This window comes from Apium graveolens, chromosome 2, assembly GCF_009905375.1.
Source record: "Apium graveolens cultivar Ventura chromosome 2, ASM990537v1, whole genome shotgun sequence".
In the NCBI taxonomy this organism is placed as follows: Eukaryota; Viridiplantae; Streptophyta; class Magnoliopsida; order Apiales; family Apiaceae; genus Apium; species Apium graveolens.
The window spans coordinates 205,563,283-205,579,657 of record NC_133648.1 but is presented as its reverse complement, the minus strand read 5'-3'; the positions used below and the strand labels follow the sequence as shown (position 1 = coordinate 205,579,657).

Genomic DNA, 16,375 nt, shown 5'->3' with positions numbered 1-16,375 from the left:
AATATGCATATACATATATACATCACAACAACAGTATACCGGGTAGAAAACTTGCCTGAGCGACTGGGGGTGGTAAAAGGCCTGGGGCGAGTCTGGTAACCTATAAACAATATATAAGTTGGAATTAAACCACGGTCACTTAAGAAACTAGTCTTTAACCAATTAGACCCTAACGTTCGCTTTTCCGCTTAACGATTCACATAAGTCGCTCGAGTACCCTCGGATCCACCATTTTTAATCAATTAACTGTTATGAATTTTAAGGCGACGCTTTCGCGAATACCCTATCAACTGACCCTTTAACCTTACATAATTATTTCATACTCCAATTAGTCATTTAAGGACCTTAACCAAGGTTTCAAAGTAAGGCGAGGGGAAATGGTTCGTTCGCGAAACGTCGTTACTTAAAACTGTCGTTTCTCCTAAACCGTACATCGGATTCAAGCGAACCACATATCAAAACGAAGCTTACGACACAATCTAGCTAAAAATGGCAAAGTCAGAGATTCAACAATTAGCTTTCTGTCCCGAATACTAAGAACAAGCAGTTGCATAAAAATGGGCATTATGACGGCTATGTTTACGCGATTACCAAGTTTTAAATCACTCCAAATCAATCACAAACCAACTCACAACCAACATTTCAACCAAAATCCATGCAAACCTCACTACATCAGTCCCAACATCTCAAGATTTTCCAATTTATACTACCCCAAAGATGAACTACTAGCTATACTTAAGTTCATTAACCCATATCCAAGATTTACAACTCAAACTCATTACGAATCCAACCAAACTCTAAATATACATGAATCATGCTTCCCATGAACTATACTAATCATAACAAGCTCTAAATATTCAAAAGTAAGGCTAGGGTAAGAGATTATACCTTCCTTGGTGAGTAGAAGTAACTAAGGAGCTTGAATCAACCCTTGAAAATCCTTACAAAAGCTATATCTAAACAAAAACACAAGATCAAAAATTTAAGTTCTTGACAACACTATTCACTCTCTTCTTCAATGATTTATTGAAAGAGATTTTGAAGGAAATGGGAGCTTAGATTCCTAGGATAGACATATATAAGTACAAGGGTCCTTGGATAATTATCTTACCAATTAACAAGGCTTGGATCTTGGTTTTTGAAATTTTTCTTCTTAAAATGATGAAGAGGCCGAGAGCTTCTCTCTTGGAAATGGAAAGTCAACTTCAAATTTTGTGTTATGATTTTCCTTGGCTTGGTTGATATACTTTTGTTGTTAATTACTTTTTACCATGGTGAAAAATGTATGGCTCATAATCAACCAACCAATCATTCCCACTTGTCATACTTATGCCACCATGCTTAAGTCATCTTGTTAACACATGTCATCTCCTTGTTGGTGTGATGACATCATCATCCCTTAATCTCTTTAATTAACCCTTAATTACTTGGCTAATGACCGCTGATCTGTTATACGGTTCGCTTAACTTTCGTTCTCGTTTATCATTTGAGGGATCATATCCTGGACCTTATTACTTGGGTTCCCCTAAACCTTTCTCAATTTTTTATATTCCTTTTATAATCCTCTCTTATAATCCTTGAATTTAAATCATTTTAATCATGTTACCTTATACTCAATTCTTTCGGTATCTTGTGGATTTTCGGGAAAAATCAAAGTGTTCGTATTCGAATTCTGACGACCTTTACATACACTCATTTACTTAATGGAATACTAATATGATCATAGAATTTCCATAACAGTACTCCTATATATCGTGGTCTGACAATTTTTCTTAATCAGCATCATCAGCAAAAGTTACTATTCATCCGTGTTCCAAAAATTTCCAAAAATTGGGGTTATTACAGTCTCCCTTTCTTAAAAGGATTCCATCCCGGAATCAGATAGAAAATGAATAGGGATACTCTCTTAGCATTGCACTTTCTAACTCTCAAGTAAATTTTCCCACATTGTGATTCTACCACCAAACTCTGACTAGTTTGATAACCCTTCTCCTAAGCACTTGTTCCTTTTTGATCTATAACCCTTCCTGTTTGCTCCATGTAGGTTACGTCTGGTTGCATGTCTATGCGCTCATATGCCCCTATTTGTCTGGCATCCGGATTACACTTCCTTAACATTGATACGTGGAGTATGTTATGAACTTGTTGCAGGTTCGGGGGCAGGGCTAGCTCATATGCTAACTTCCCAATACGTCTTAATATCTCCAAGGGTCCAACAAATTGTGGACTTAGGTTTCCTTTCTTTTTGAACCTCATCAATCCTTTCCAAGGGAATACCTTTAACAACACTAGGTCCCCTACTTCACACTCTTTCTCCTCTCCTGTCAAATCAGCATACTTCTTATGTCCATCTTGGGCTACTACCAGCCGTCCTTTGGTTAGATCGATTATATCCTTGGTCCGTTGGACCACTGCTGGTCCGAGCATCTTGCGCTCTACAACTTCATCCTAACATAAAGGAGATCGGCATTGTCTTCCCTCAAGGATCTCATAAGGCGACATCTCCATACCTGACATACGATCTATTATCGTGAGAAAACTTAATCCGCTTTAAGTGATCATTCCAAATTATTTCAAGTCTATTGCACAGACTCTCATCATAGCTTCTAGCATTATAGCTTTTGCTTCTCAATACCCACTCTTTTCCAGTTTGTAATTGTTACTATCTTTCGTACCTAATATTATACTGGTTACACTTTTGCTTGTTAGCGTTCTATAACCTTTTAATAACCGCGTCAACCTTAGTATCACGAACGCGGTAGATTCAGAGTACCACCGTACTAATACCACTTCATCTCTAGTTGCCTCCATCTTCCAAAGTTTCATCAATCATATAAAAGTAAAAGAATTTATTGAGAGATCACTATGATCATGAACACTTGTTACATCGCATAGTTAGTACAGAAGGTGACCAGCCTTTAGTACTTGACAAGCAATTAAACAATAGATGGTATCCTACTAGGCTTCTATCACACAGATAAATAATCATTCGGCAATACCTCCCCTTCTGGAAGGGTTGTTCTTCTCAGCTCATACAAAATGAAAAGGAGAGAAAAGAACGAATTTAAGAGCATTATAAAAAAAATGTACTGCCACAAAATATCTGGCTTGGAATCTACCTCTGAAATATAGAGGTTTATCAAAGGAGACTAAAACATAAGTATCTATATCAATATCCAGTATTATTGCATCGTAATTCACATGCCTGAATATTTTTGCTATTCCGTCCATCATTCTATGAACCCATGCTCTTGCTCGAGCTTATAAACAATCACCGTTGAAACTCCCTCGACAGCGAAAATCGAATCTGGGATTTCATTCTAGACATCATCATTACTAGAATCCATTTATATACCGCAACCTTCTTCGTATAGTAATACTACTCTTTATCGATAAGAAGGAATAAATATATCATAGGTAGATAATTGACTTAATTAGTCTATTACTGATGACTTATATATCACCATGACCCGATTAGTGGTACTCAATCTCAACATCCATTCCTATACAACTCTCATGGTTGTAATCGGCTCATTACTCGCAGAATCATTGTTGCATTACTATGGTCCACCGTTGACCTACTGTAATCATTCATTTTCCTTGGAATCTTAATAGCTAACCATACAGAGTCCATACCTATCGTATCGAATTCTTCTAAGGAGGTAACATGATCACCGTTCGTGATTCATGAAGAACACTCCTGAACTTGATGTACATATGACATGAAGCAAATAAAATTGCAGAAGAGTTTCAATGAAAGCAACAATAGCAGGTTAATACCATTATTAACCATATGTATTTATTAGAAGACATGAAGCTCAAAGGTTCATTTAGTCCTTTCATAATATGGTCCTGGCTTATTCTCTAGATAGGACCTTCTAAGGTAGATAGCCCGCTCACGGAAATTTTATGAATTAAATCTTTACCAAACCACTATTACGGTTGAGTATCACACAATCATCAGAAGGAATGTTAACCTTTCACACCATAATACAACCTTCACGGCTTTAACCATTATCACTGTATTCCTCTGGCACAAGCGCCTATAACTGCTCTCTTACACTTAGAGTGTCGGCCACCTCTTTGGCCTTTCATGATAGTAACATTTCCTTATAATCAATATCATTTTAACCACCACCAACTAAATTTTCTACCTCATTTCAATCACTGCTTATGTGAAAATGCTTTTCTTAAGTCCTGGTGAGAAAAAAAAATCACCATTTTTCCATAAGTCATTGCCTTAGTCTTTAGATGTGAACATTGCCACGACTGACTCTCGATCATACTTAGGACGTCTCTTATTTTGGGTCCTTCTTGTTTTCACCAATCTCAACCCTCATTGGGTCGATCTATACTTCCTTATGGTTCAACATGTGCCCCACCTGGCATTATTATATATAATTATGTCATAATTCCTTTATCAAAATTTCTATGTTTGAGAACTTTGAATACTACCTTTCTCCTTGTAAAACCTCTAAGGTTATCCTTAAATCCTTCATCAGGTACACCCTAGGTACAGGGTATATCAAGATACCATTTACTAATACCAGAATCATTATCTATATAGTTCTGAAAACTTTCTCCACTGATCTTTAAAGGTTGTTGTTGCCTTAGTCCTTCATTCCGTACTACCCAAACTCATAATGTCCCTATTAAGGGTGAAATGCCATCCTTTATGCATCCCCCATGGTTCATCTCAAGTTATCAAGGTTCCATCCTTAATTCCATCTTTTAAAAAGGTACTTGCATCCTTCCATAGATAAATCAAGTCATATATCCCTGATAAGGGTATCTTATTCAATCATTCCCACCTCGATAGCATATGCCTAATTTCACAATAATATTTGTATTCAAAATGAGGTCAATCCATATGGCCTCCTAAAGATAACAATGGTTATCCGCTTTTCTTGCCTGATTTAGTGATGATAATAGGGATGTTCTAGAAGATATTGGTCGTGTTCAACATGAACTTTTTAGTTCTAATTACTCATTTAACTCTGTTATTCATCTCAACCGTCATCTCAATGTTGGGATATCTTTTATACCTGGCATCCCCCCTTTCGGGTATCAAGCCACTAGTCTTACATACACTTCACATTCTTGAAGGTCACTTCATTCATCCAATTTCCTAATTTCTTACTTTCTTTCCTCCCCAGTCCATCCACGTCTCATTATGTATCCTTCGAACTATCTCAAGGTTTCCTCGAATTTTCCCAACTTAAAGGGAATAAAATATATGTATCTCCTATGCCTTCAACCATCAACTTTAACTCATGGTGAATCACCCTCATCCTGACGATTACACATTTTTCTATTTCTATTACTACGAGTCTTTAGAGTTTCCTCATACCCAACTCCCTTATCATTACTCAAACTCTATTGTCTTTATTTTCATTTATACTCCTTCCCCTTTCAGTCTTTTACTTTCATTTCTATTACAACCATTTCATGAACCCACTAACCATTGACTTCAAACATCACGTCGTTCTGGGATTCGTGTCCTCAAAATGACTTAGATTCATAATTCATCATACTCGTCCGTCTTTCTTCTGGCTCTATGATAAGTGGCATTTTATACCACTTAGAACGTCTTATAATAGCTTAAATTGGTGTCTTGAAATCAAGTATTTTGTGTATTTGATGCATTTTTCTAGTGTTTGTGCATTTCAGGGTATTAGTTGTATTTCGGGGGAGAATTCATCAAGAATAAGCCTTGGCATGTGTCTAGCATTGCAAGAGGGAAGAGAGGAGCAGATTACAGTGAAGAAATGGAGCAAAAACAAACCATTTTCCAGTAGGGGTCTGTGCTGAGCGGCCGCACAGGGTTGTGAATTCAGAATAAATATTTTAGACTTCTATTTCTGTTTGGCTTCTAACTTCTGAGTAATCTGAGTTTTATGGGAATCCTATATAAGTAGATTTCAGAGACGTTTCACGTGTGTTGGATCGTTGTATTAATCAAGGAGCGAAGGAGATAAGGAAGAAGACCGTTTTAGCGCACTGCAACGAAGAGGAAGCATATTTTCTTGTGATTCTTTATTTTGTTGTAACGTTGGATGCTAGTTTTCTTTGCTTTGAACCTATTACTCTTGTGACGTACTCTGGTTTAATATAATTAGTTTAGTTATTATTCTTTTGTGTTTATTTATCATGTTTTCATATGAACCCATGATGACGATAAGTGCTAACATGGGCTAATTGTGATCATGGGGTCGTAACGGATTTACTATGGAATTCTTTAGTTAGTTGTTTAATACCTTAGTGTGTGATGATTGTATGATATCTAGTATTGGTTGTACGTATTCGTCTTATGTGTGTTGCGAACATATAAGATAGGGTGTTAATCTCTTGTGAAGCGACGGTGGATCTCGAGATTTAGAACTTGCCATGCTAGCATAGGTTCATGTACGAGTCTGCATGATTAGTGGGAAACTCTAACCGTTTTATTCGCCCTGTGTAATCAAAAGGAATAACTTGTTCTTAAATCATTATGTTGTCAATTTATGTAGACATATAGGGACTCAACATAATTGATGCCTATTCAACTTCAATCTTAATTGTGGATGTTTGGTAGAATGGTATTAGTACAATGAAAGTTGGCTTTTATCAGTTTCGTGTTATTCGATTAATATCATCATTGTTGCATGCTAAGGGTAATAACAATGACTATTGAAGGAAGTAGTAATGAAGTTGTGATCTCATGAGTGTTTTAATATTGTTAATTCGAAGTGTTAATTAAGTCATTAATTTTAGTAGTTAATTATAGTTAATAATTAGTTACTTAAATCTAAGTGTTATTGTCTTAGCATTGAGAAGTAATCATACATTGGTGAGTGAGTTTAACTGAACATAATTAGTCGGAGTCTCTGTGGGAACGAACTAGAAAGTATTATATATTACTTGCGAACGCGTATACTTGCGTGAATATTAGCGCCTGTTTCGTCCTAACAAGTTTTTGGCGCCGCTGCCGGGGACTCGGCGTATTTGTTTAGTTTATTTACTTACCATCATTGGTCGTTAGGACTCAGTGATTAAGACGTGTTACTTATTGTTTTCGGTTGTGTTTCGGGGACTTTAGCGAGCGTTTATGCAAACTCGTTCTCGTACTCGCAAGAGGACTTTAGATACAGCTGAGGAGACAGACGAAGTTCTTGATATTCCGGAGAAGATAGATTTTGAAGATTCGGATTCAGGAAGTGAGCAGAAGGAGCCAGTAATCATGGGTGATCGTATTGTTCCAGCAGATCCAGCTCTTATGGACTTTTCTCGGCCTAAAATTGATGACATTCAGCAAGCATTCTTCATCCGGCCATTCAAGCTAACACCTTCGAAATCAAGCCGGGCACTATTCAGATGGTGCAGAACTCTGTTTCTTTCGGAGGAGCTGCGACTGAAGACCCCAACATGCACATAAGGAATTTTGTCGAGATCTGCAGTACTTTCAAATATAATGGTGTGACTGATGAGGCGATCAAGCTGAGGCTTTTCCCATTCTCACTGAGGGATAAAGCTAGGGACTGGTTACATTCTGAACCAGCTGGGTCCATCACTACTTGGCAAGATCTTGCGCAAAAGTTTCTAGTGAAATTTTATCCTATGGCAAAGACTACTGCTATGAGGAGTGCTCTTACTCTATTTACGCAGCAACCTACAGAATCTATATGCGAAGCTTGGGAGCGCTACAAGGAAATGTTAAGAAAGTGTCCACATCATGGAATGCCCGATTGGATGGTGATCACTGGTTTCTATAATGGTTTAGGGGCCCAATCTCGGCCCATGCTCGATGCAGCAGCTGGAGGCACCTTGTGGGCCAAAAGCTATACTGAGGCTTATAATCTTATTGAGACTATGGCTGCAAATGAGCATCAAAACCCAACTCAAAGGATGATGCCTGGGAAGATAGCAGGTATTCTGGAAGTCGATGCAGCCACCGCTATTGTAGCGCAGCTCCAAGCGCTTTCTATGAAGGTCGATTCTCTAGCTACCTATGGAGTCAATCAAATAGCTATGGTCTGTGAGCTTTGTGCAGGTTCTCATGCTACAGATCAGTGTTCTCTTGTTAATGAATCTGTTCAGTATGTGAACAATTATCAGCGACAACAGCAGCCTGTGCCAGCTACTTATCATCCTAACAACAGAAATCATCCAAATTTCAGCTGGGGTAATAATCAGAATGCTATTCAGCCACCATATCAGCAAGGTGTGAGTAAACAGTTCAATCCACCTGGATTCCAGCAACCACATCAGTATACTCAAAGGCAATCATATCCTCAACAGGGAGGTGCAGCTGCACCCACTAGTGCTGATTTTGAGGAACTTAAGCTATTGTGCAAGAGTCAGGCGGTGTCGATCAAGACCTTGGAAAATCAAATCGGTTAAATAGCCAATACGGTGCTCAATCGTCAACCTGGCACACTTCCCAGTGACACGGAAGTTCCAGGCAGGAAGGAAGCCAAAGAGCAAGTCAAGGTTATTACCTTAAGAGATTGCAACAACAAAAGCTGGATAAGTAGTTCGGTAAGTTTCTGGAGGTGTTCAAGAAACATCACATCAATATACCTTTCGCTGAGGCTCTGGAGCAAATGCCTAGTTATGCGAAGTTTATGAAGAGTATTCTTTCAAGGAAGGTAAAACTGGATGACCTTGAGACCGTTGCTCTAACGGAAGAATGCAGTGTTGTGCTGCAACAAAAGTTACCTCCAAAGCTTAAAGATCCAGGTAGCTTCACCATTCCTTGCACCATTGGCAAGTTGTCTTTCGACAAGTGCCTTTGCGATTTGGGAGCAAGCATAAATCTGATGTCGTTGTCGATCTTTAAAAAGTTGGATTTGCCTGATCCAAAGCCCACCTACATGTCTCTACAATTGGCTGATCGTTCTATTACTTACCCAAGAGGCATAGTGGAGGATGTGCTAGTCAAGGTGGATATGCTCTTCTTTCCTGTAGACTTTGTTATTCTGGATTTCGAGGAAGATAAGAAGATTCCCATAATCTTGGGAAAACCTTTCTTGGCTACTGGCCGTACCTTGATAGATGTGCAGAAAGGTGAACTTACTATGCGGGTGCAGGATCAGGATGTGACCTTCAATGTATTAAAAGCAATGAAATTCCCTACAGAAGATGAGGAGTGCTTAAAAGTGGATTTAATTGATTCTGCGGTTACTTCGGAAATCGATCATATGCTGATGTCTGATGCATTAGAAAAGGCCTTAGTGGGGGATTTGGACAGTAATGATGAGGATGGCACTGAGCAATTATAATATCTTAATGCTTCTCCCTGGAGGCGAAAGCTGGACATGCCGTTTAAAGCTCTTGGTACTTCTGACCTCAAAAATGCTGAAGGAAAGCTCAAACCTTTAATTTAGGAAACACCCACCTTGGAGCTTAAGCCATTGCCTGAACACTTGATGTATGCTTTTTTAGGTGATGCATCTACATTACCTGTTATTATTGCATCTGACCTTTCAGGTAGTGAGGAAGACAAACTTTTAAGGATTTTGAGAGAATTCAAATCGGCTATTGGATGGACCATAGCAGACATCAAGGGGATCGGCCATTCATATTGCATGCATAAGATTCTGCTAGAGGAGGGTAGTAAGCCAACTGTTGAGCAACAGCGCAGACTTAATCCTATCATGAAAGAGGTGGTGAAAAAAGAAATTCTGAAGTGGCTGGATGCAGGAATCATTTATCCTATTTCTGACAGTTCTTGGGTGAGCCCTGTGTAATGTGTGCCTAAGAAAGGGGGTATTACTGTGGTAGCAAATGAGAAGAACGAGCTCATCCACACTCGAACAGTCACAGGATGGAGAGTATGCATGGACTACCGAAAGTTGAACAAGGCCACGAGGAAGGATCACTTCCCTCCTCCGTTTATTGATCAGATGCTTGACAGGTTGGTTGGTCATGAGTATAATTGTCTTCTGGATGGCTACTCGGGGTATAATCAGATTTGTATTGCACCAGAGGATCAAGAAAAGACTACCTTCACTTGTCCATTTGGCATGTTTGCTTTTCGCAGAGTTTCGTTTGGGTTATGTGGCACATCGACCACCTTTCACAGATATATGATGGCTATATTCTCTGACATGATTGGGAATAATGTCGAGGTGTTCATGGACGACTTCTCCGTCTTTGGACATTCGTATGATGAATGTTTGAATAATCTTCGTACCGTGCTCAAAAGGTGTGTGGAAACTAATTTGGTGCTCAATTGGGAAAAATGTCGTTTTATGGTGTGTGAAGGCATTATTCTTGGGCATAAGGTCTCTAGCAAGGGTCTTGAGGTGGATAAAGCTAAGGTGGGAGTCATTGAAAATCTTCCACCACCTATTTCTGTGAAAGGAATCCGTAGTTTTCTTGGTCATGCGGGTTTTTATCGGCGTTTCATCAAGGACTTTTCGAAGATATCTAAGCCTCTGTGCAACATGCTTGAGAAGGATGTGCCTTTCAAATTTGATGATGAATGTTTGACGGCATTCGAGACTCTTAAGAAGAGTTTAATCACTGCACCAGTTATTACAGCACCGGATTGGACAGAGCCTTTTGAGATGATGTGTGATGCGAGTGATTATACGGTAGGGGCAGTTCTTGGGCAGTGCAAGAATAATCTCTTTCATGTGGTCTACTATGCTAGAAAGACCTTAAATGGGGCCCAAATGAACTACACCACTACTGAGAAGGAGCTCTTGGCTATAGTCATTGGTTTCGAGAAATTTTGATCTTATCTGCTTGGGACAAAAGTGACAGTATTCACTGATCATGCGGCCATTCGCTATTTGGTTTCCAACAAGGATTCGAAGCCGAGACTCATTCGTTGGGTGCTCTTACTACAAGAATTTGAGTTAGAGATCAAGGATCGAAAAGGTACTGAGAATCAAGTAGCTGACCATCTCTCTAGATTGGAGAATCCCGAGTCTACTTCACATGATAAGACATTGATCAACGAATCTTTTCCGGATGAGCAGTTGTTCGCAGTACAGGAGGAAGAGCCATGGTTCGCAGATATTGTGAATTATCTTGTCAGCAATATAATGCCTCCTAATTTGACCACAGCTCAAAAGAAGAAGTTTATGCATGAGGTGAAGTGGTATATGTGGGATGAACCGTATTTGTTTAGACAGGGAGCTGACCAGATCATCAGGAGATGTATCCCATTCTGTGAGACGGAGGGGATATTACGAGACTGCCACTCCACAGTTTATGGAGGACACTATGGTGGTGAGAAGACGGCAGCTCGTATTCTGCAAGCAGGTTTTTTCTGGCCTACCTTGTTTAAGGATGCTCATCAGTTTGTTTTAAGGTATGATCGTTGCCAAAGAGTGGGAAATTTGACGAGAAAGGATGAGATGTCGTTAAACGTGATGCTTGAAGTCGAGGTCTTTGATGTTTGGGGAATCGATTTCATGGGGCCTTTTGTCTCGTCCTGCAATAATCAGTACATCTTGCTGGCAGTCGATTATGTCTCAAAATGGGTAGAAGTCAAGGCTCTACCGACAAATGATGCAAAGGCAGTGTTGAATTTTCTCCATAAGCAGATTTTCACAAGGTTTTGAACGTCACGAGTAATCATAAGTGATGAAGGGTCGCATTTCTGCAACCGTAAGTTCACTTCTATGATGCAGTGTTATAATGTGAATCATCGAGTTACTACTGCCGATCATCCGCAAACAAATGGTCAAGCAGAAGTGTCTAACAGAGAGATCAAGCGCATTCTAGAGAAGGTTGTTTGTCTGTCAAGGAAGGATTGGTCTTTAAAGCTCGATGAAGCTGTTTGGGCTTACAGAACAGCATACAAAACTCCACTTGGTATGTCCCCGTTTCAACTGGTGTATGGTAAGGAATGTCATTTACCTGCGGAGCTTGAGCATAAGGCCTATTGGGCGTTGAAAAAGTTGAACCTGGATCTAGATGCAGCTGGAAAGAAGCGAATGCTTCAGCTTAATGAACTTGATAAATTTTGACTCTAAGCGTACGAGAACAATAAAATGTACAAGGAAAAGGTGAAAAGGTGGCACGATAGGAAGCTACATCATAAGTTATTTGTGCTAGGGCAACAAGTTCTCTTATTCAACTCTCGTCTCCGACTTTTTCCTGGGAAGTTGAAATCAAGGTGGTCTGGACCTTTTATTGTCAAAACTCTGTTTCCACATGGAACGGTGGAGATTTTTGAGAATGATCTGGACCAAGCATTTAAGGTTAATGGTCAGCATTTGAAGCACTACTATGCGGCAAACCGAGAAGTGGTTAGTGCCGTTTTATTGTCAACTTGAGGAAGGTACGCAACGTCAAGCTAATGACGAAAAAGAAGCGCTTCGTGGGAGGCAACCCATGATTTATTGTTACAGGAACCCTTAGAAGTTAATAACCTATCCAAAACCACAAAAAAATCAGAAAATCCGGGCTAGAAATTTTTTTTCCCTGTAGCCTTCTGACCGCCCGCTCAGCTCTGCTGAGCGAACGCTCAGCAAGCTGAGCGACCGCTCAGGGGTAGGCTGGGATAAAATTTTTTTAGTTCAATAAAAATCCAAAAAAATCAGAAAAATAAAAAAAACAAAATACAACCCATAAACCCACGACCTATTCCCCATTATCCCATGATTTCAACCCTTAAACCCACTCCTAATCAAATTCTACCCTAATCCATACCCTATATATACATACACCTATCCCATATATCTTCCATACACTTTCTACACTTCAACTCTCTCCCAAACACAAAAACACAAATCTCAAGCACTTTTATTAAGATTCGATGGCACCCAAGAGAGTAAGGACTATTGATAGCAGCAGCACTGTCCCTACTGCTGATTCTTCGAGGGGTACTGTTGCGAGGCCTCGTTTGAATGATAGGGCTGCTGAGGAGGAGTACACTAGGCTTCTGGGGAAGCCGATTCTGAAGGAGAGGGGATTTTTACCATCAGGGAGGGATGGTGAGTTGCTGCCTATGATTGCTGAGAAGGGGTGGATAGCTTTTTGTGAGTCACCTGAAGCAGTGCCGATGAGCGTGGTTCGCGAGTTCTATGTGAACGCGAAGGCCGAGAAGAATGGGTTTTATGTGGTCCGGGGGATGACGGTTGATTATCACCCAGCGGCGATTCGCCGTGTGATTGGGCAGAGACAGAGGAAGCCCACGGAGGAGAACTGGAATGAGAAGACTGCTGAGGATTTTTTACTTGGATTTGATTTATGCTACTCTCTGTAGGCCGGGCATAGTATGGACTTTCAAGACTGGAACTAATGAGTATCGTCACTTTCTGGCGATCGCGATGAACAGGTATGCCCGTGCATGGAATGCGTTTATTTGTGCTAATATTCTGCCTTCTTCGCATGCACATGAGGTCACAGTTGAGAGAGCACAGTTGTTGTGGGGAATTTTGAATGAGGAGTACTATGTGGACCTTGGTGAGTTCATCTACCAAGGAATTCTGAAGTTTTTGAGAGGAGCTAAGCACATGAACATCCCTTATGCATCCACGGTTACTAAGCTTTGCCGAGCGGTGGGAGTTCAGTGGTCGTCTCATGAGCAGTTACAGTTGTCGGCCACTCCTATTGATTTCGGGACTCTGAATACGATGCAAGAGTGGACCGGTGGTGAGCCCGAGGAGCATGGGCTGGGTTATCGTCTTCCAGGAGGGCGTCCAGCACGAGGTGCTACTATGGCGAGGCCAAGGCATGATGAGGCTTGTTCTTCTAGAGCTCGGGAGGGTGCTGGGATGGCTGATGCCCAGTATAGGAGGCTGTCACGGAGGATGGATACTATGTACGAGACGTAGAGCAGGTTTGCTCAGGAACTCACCCTTGCGCTAGGGACCGCTTTTCGAGGCCTTGGAGCTGACATCCAGTGGCCAGTTTTTGGTGAGGACTCTGCATATCCGCCTACTGATACACCACCCACTGAGGGTGATGATGATGATGATATATCCGAGTAGGTATACCCTGTGTTCCTTTCTACTACCTTCACTGGGGACAGTGAAGATTTTAAGTTTGGGGGTGGTAGTTAAGGAATATTTTGTGTGTGTGTCATATAGTTGCATATTCATGATAGTTTAGTTTATATAATTGCATAATTTTTGCCATAAAGTTTTTTTTTATTATTTATTTATAGCTTTATTTGTTTATCATGACATGTAGCTCATGCATATGCCATGATCCCTTTTGCGATGATTTGCCGACTGATTTGTGATGTTGATGCGAGTGTAGTGATAGCATTAAAGTGATGTTGAGTCGTGTAGGTTGATATGCATGCTAGAAACACTTGTATTTTCACTAAGTCTTAGAGAATGCTTAAGGACTAGATTGTTGTTATGGCCTGATTGTTTTCGAGGATAATCTATTTATTATGCTTAGAATTTTATAATAGGTTCTTAGTGATAAATGCATGAAAAGGAAAAAAATGGAGTAAAAAATGGAATTCGTTGCTAATTGTGGCTAGGCGTCAAATGGCTAGTAGCCGGCTCGTATGTTTATGCGAGTAGTCTAGGGTTGAGCAAGATGGAGCGAAACGCACTTGCTCAGAAATTTTGAAAAAAAAAAAGAAAAGAAAAAAAAAGAGAAAAAAAAAAGAAAGAAAAAAAGAAAGAAAAAAAGTATGTGTTCATGCATAATTGATCACGAGTGGGCTCTTTGGTATTCGAGTTATTAAGTTCTTAGGGGACTTTGTGCCTAGTGACCTAAGGCTTTTAGAGTCTGGGATCCGCTAACCTAACGCTCACTACATGGATACCATTGTATAAGTCTTTTATGGACCTCACTCATTGCACGGTCAAATAAGCATTATTTTTATGAATAAAAAGCATGATTCCGTAATAAGCTCCAGGATTCTTGTAGTGTTATAAGTCACTGTGTGCCTAGAATTTTTATTCTTTGTATAATCATGTGATTGCCTTGATGATAGTTGAGTCATAATAATTGATCTAGTTCCGAAGTATATCTGTTCAGCATCTGCACACACCACGTTTCTGGCTGTATATTAGTTGTATGATTTGATTGATCTTTAGTCGCCTAATTGCATTTGTTGAGATGTCGTAAGTTGGTTGGTTTGGTCGTAGTAAGGGGGATCGTTGCATTTCATATAGATTGCATTCATGCATGTTTTTATTTTGTTTTTGAGTCTGTGACGCTTGAGGACAAGCATTGATTTAAGTTTGGGGGTGTGATAAGTGGCATTTTATACCACTTAGAACGTCTTATAATAGCTTAAATTGGTGTCTTGAAATCAAGTATTTTGTGTATTTGATGTGTTTTTCTAGTGGTTGTGCATTTCAGGGTATTAGTTGTATTTTGGGGGAGATTCATCAAGAATAAGCCTTGGCATGTGTCTAGCATTGCAAGAGGGAAGAGAGGAGCAGATTACAGCGAAGAAACGGAGCAAAAACAGACCATTTTCCAGTAGGGGTATGAGCGCCCGCTCAGCTATGCTGAGCGGCCGCGCAGGGTCGTGAATTCAGAATAAATATTTTAGACTTCTATTTCTGTTTGGCTTCTAACTTCTGAGTAATCTGAGTTTTATGGGACTCCTATATAAGTAGATTTCAGAGACGTTTCACGTGTGTTGGATCGTTGTATTAATCAAGGAGCGAAGGAGATAAGGAAGAAGACCGTTTTAGCAGACTGCAACGAAGAGGAAACATATTTTCTTGTGATTCTTTATTTTGTTGTAACGTTGGATGCTAGTTTTCTTTCCTTTGAACCTATAACTCTTGTGACGTACTCTGGTTTAAAATAATTAGTTTAGTTATTATTCTTTTGTGTTTATTTATCATGTTTTCATATGAACCCATGATGAAGATAAGTGCTAACATGGGCTAATCGTGATCATGGGGTCGTAACGGATTTACTATGGAATTCTTTAGTTAGTTGTTTAATACCTTAGTGTGTGATGATTGTATGATATCTAGTATTGGTTGTGCGTATTCGTCTTATGTGCGTCACGAACATATAAGATAGGGTGTTAATCTCTTGTGAAGCGACGGTGGATCTCGAGATTTAGAACTTGCCATGCTAGCATAGGTTCATGTACGAGTCTGCATGATTAGTGGGTAACTCTAACCGTTTTATTCGCCCTGTGTAATTAAAAGGAATAACTTGTTCTTAAATCATTATGTTGTCAATTTATGTAGACATATAGGGACTCAACATAATTGATGCCTATTCAACTTCTATCTTAATTATGGATGTTTGGTAGAATGATATTAGTACAATGAAAGTTGGCTTTTATCAGTTTCGTGTTATTCGATTAATATCATCACTCTTGCATGCTAAGGGTAATAACAATGACTATTGAAGGAAGTAGTAATGAAGTTGTGATCTCATGAGTGTTTTAATATTGTTAATTCGAAGTGTTAATTAAGTGATTAATTTTAGTAGTTAATTA

General features: G+C 39.6%; 1 non-coding gene across 1 annotated transcript; it reads right to left on the bottom strand.

The window, feature by feature from the left end:
* Positions 1-7,611: 7,611 nt before the first annotated feature.
* LOC141709394 (small nucleolar RNA R71) lies at positions 7,612-7,718 on the bottom strand. The gene has a single exon (XR_012569972.1). It is a non-coding gene; the product is annotated as a small nucleolar RNA R71 (small nucleolar RNA).
* Between the last annotated feature and the right edge of the window lie 8,657 nt (positions 7,719-16,375).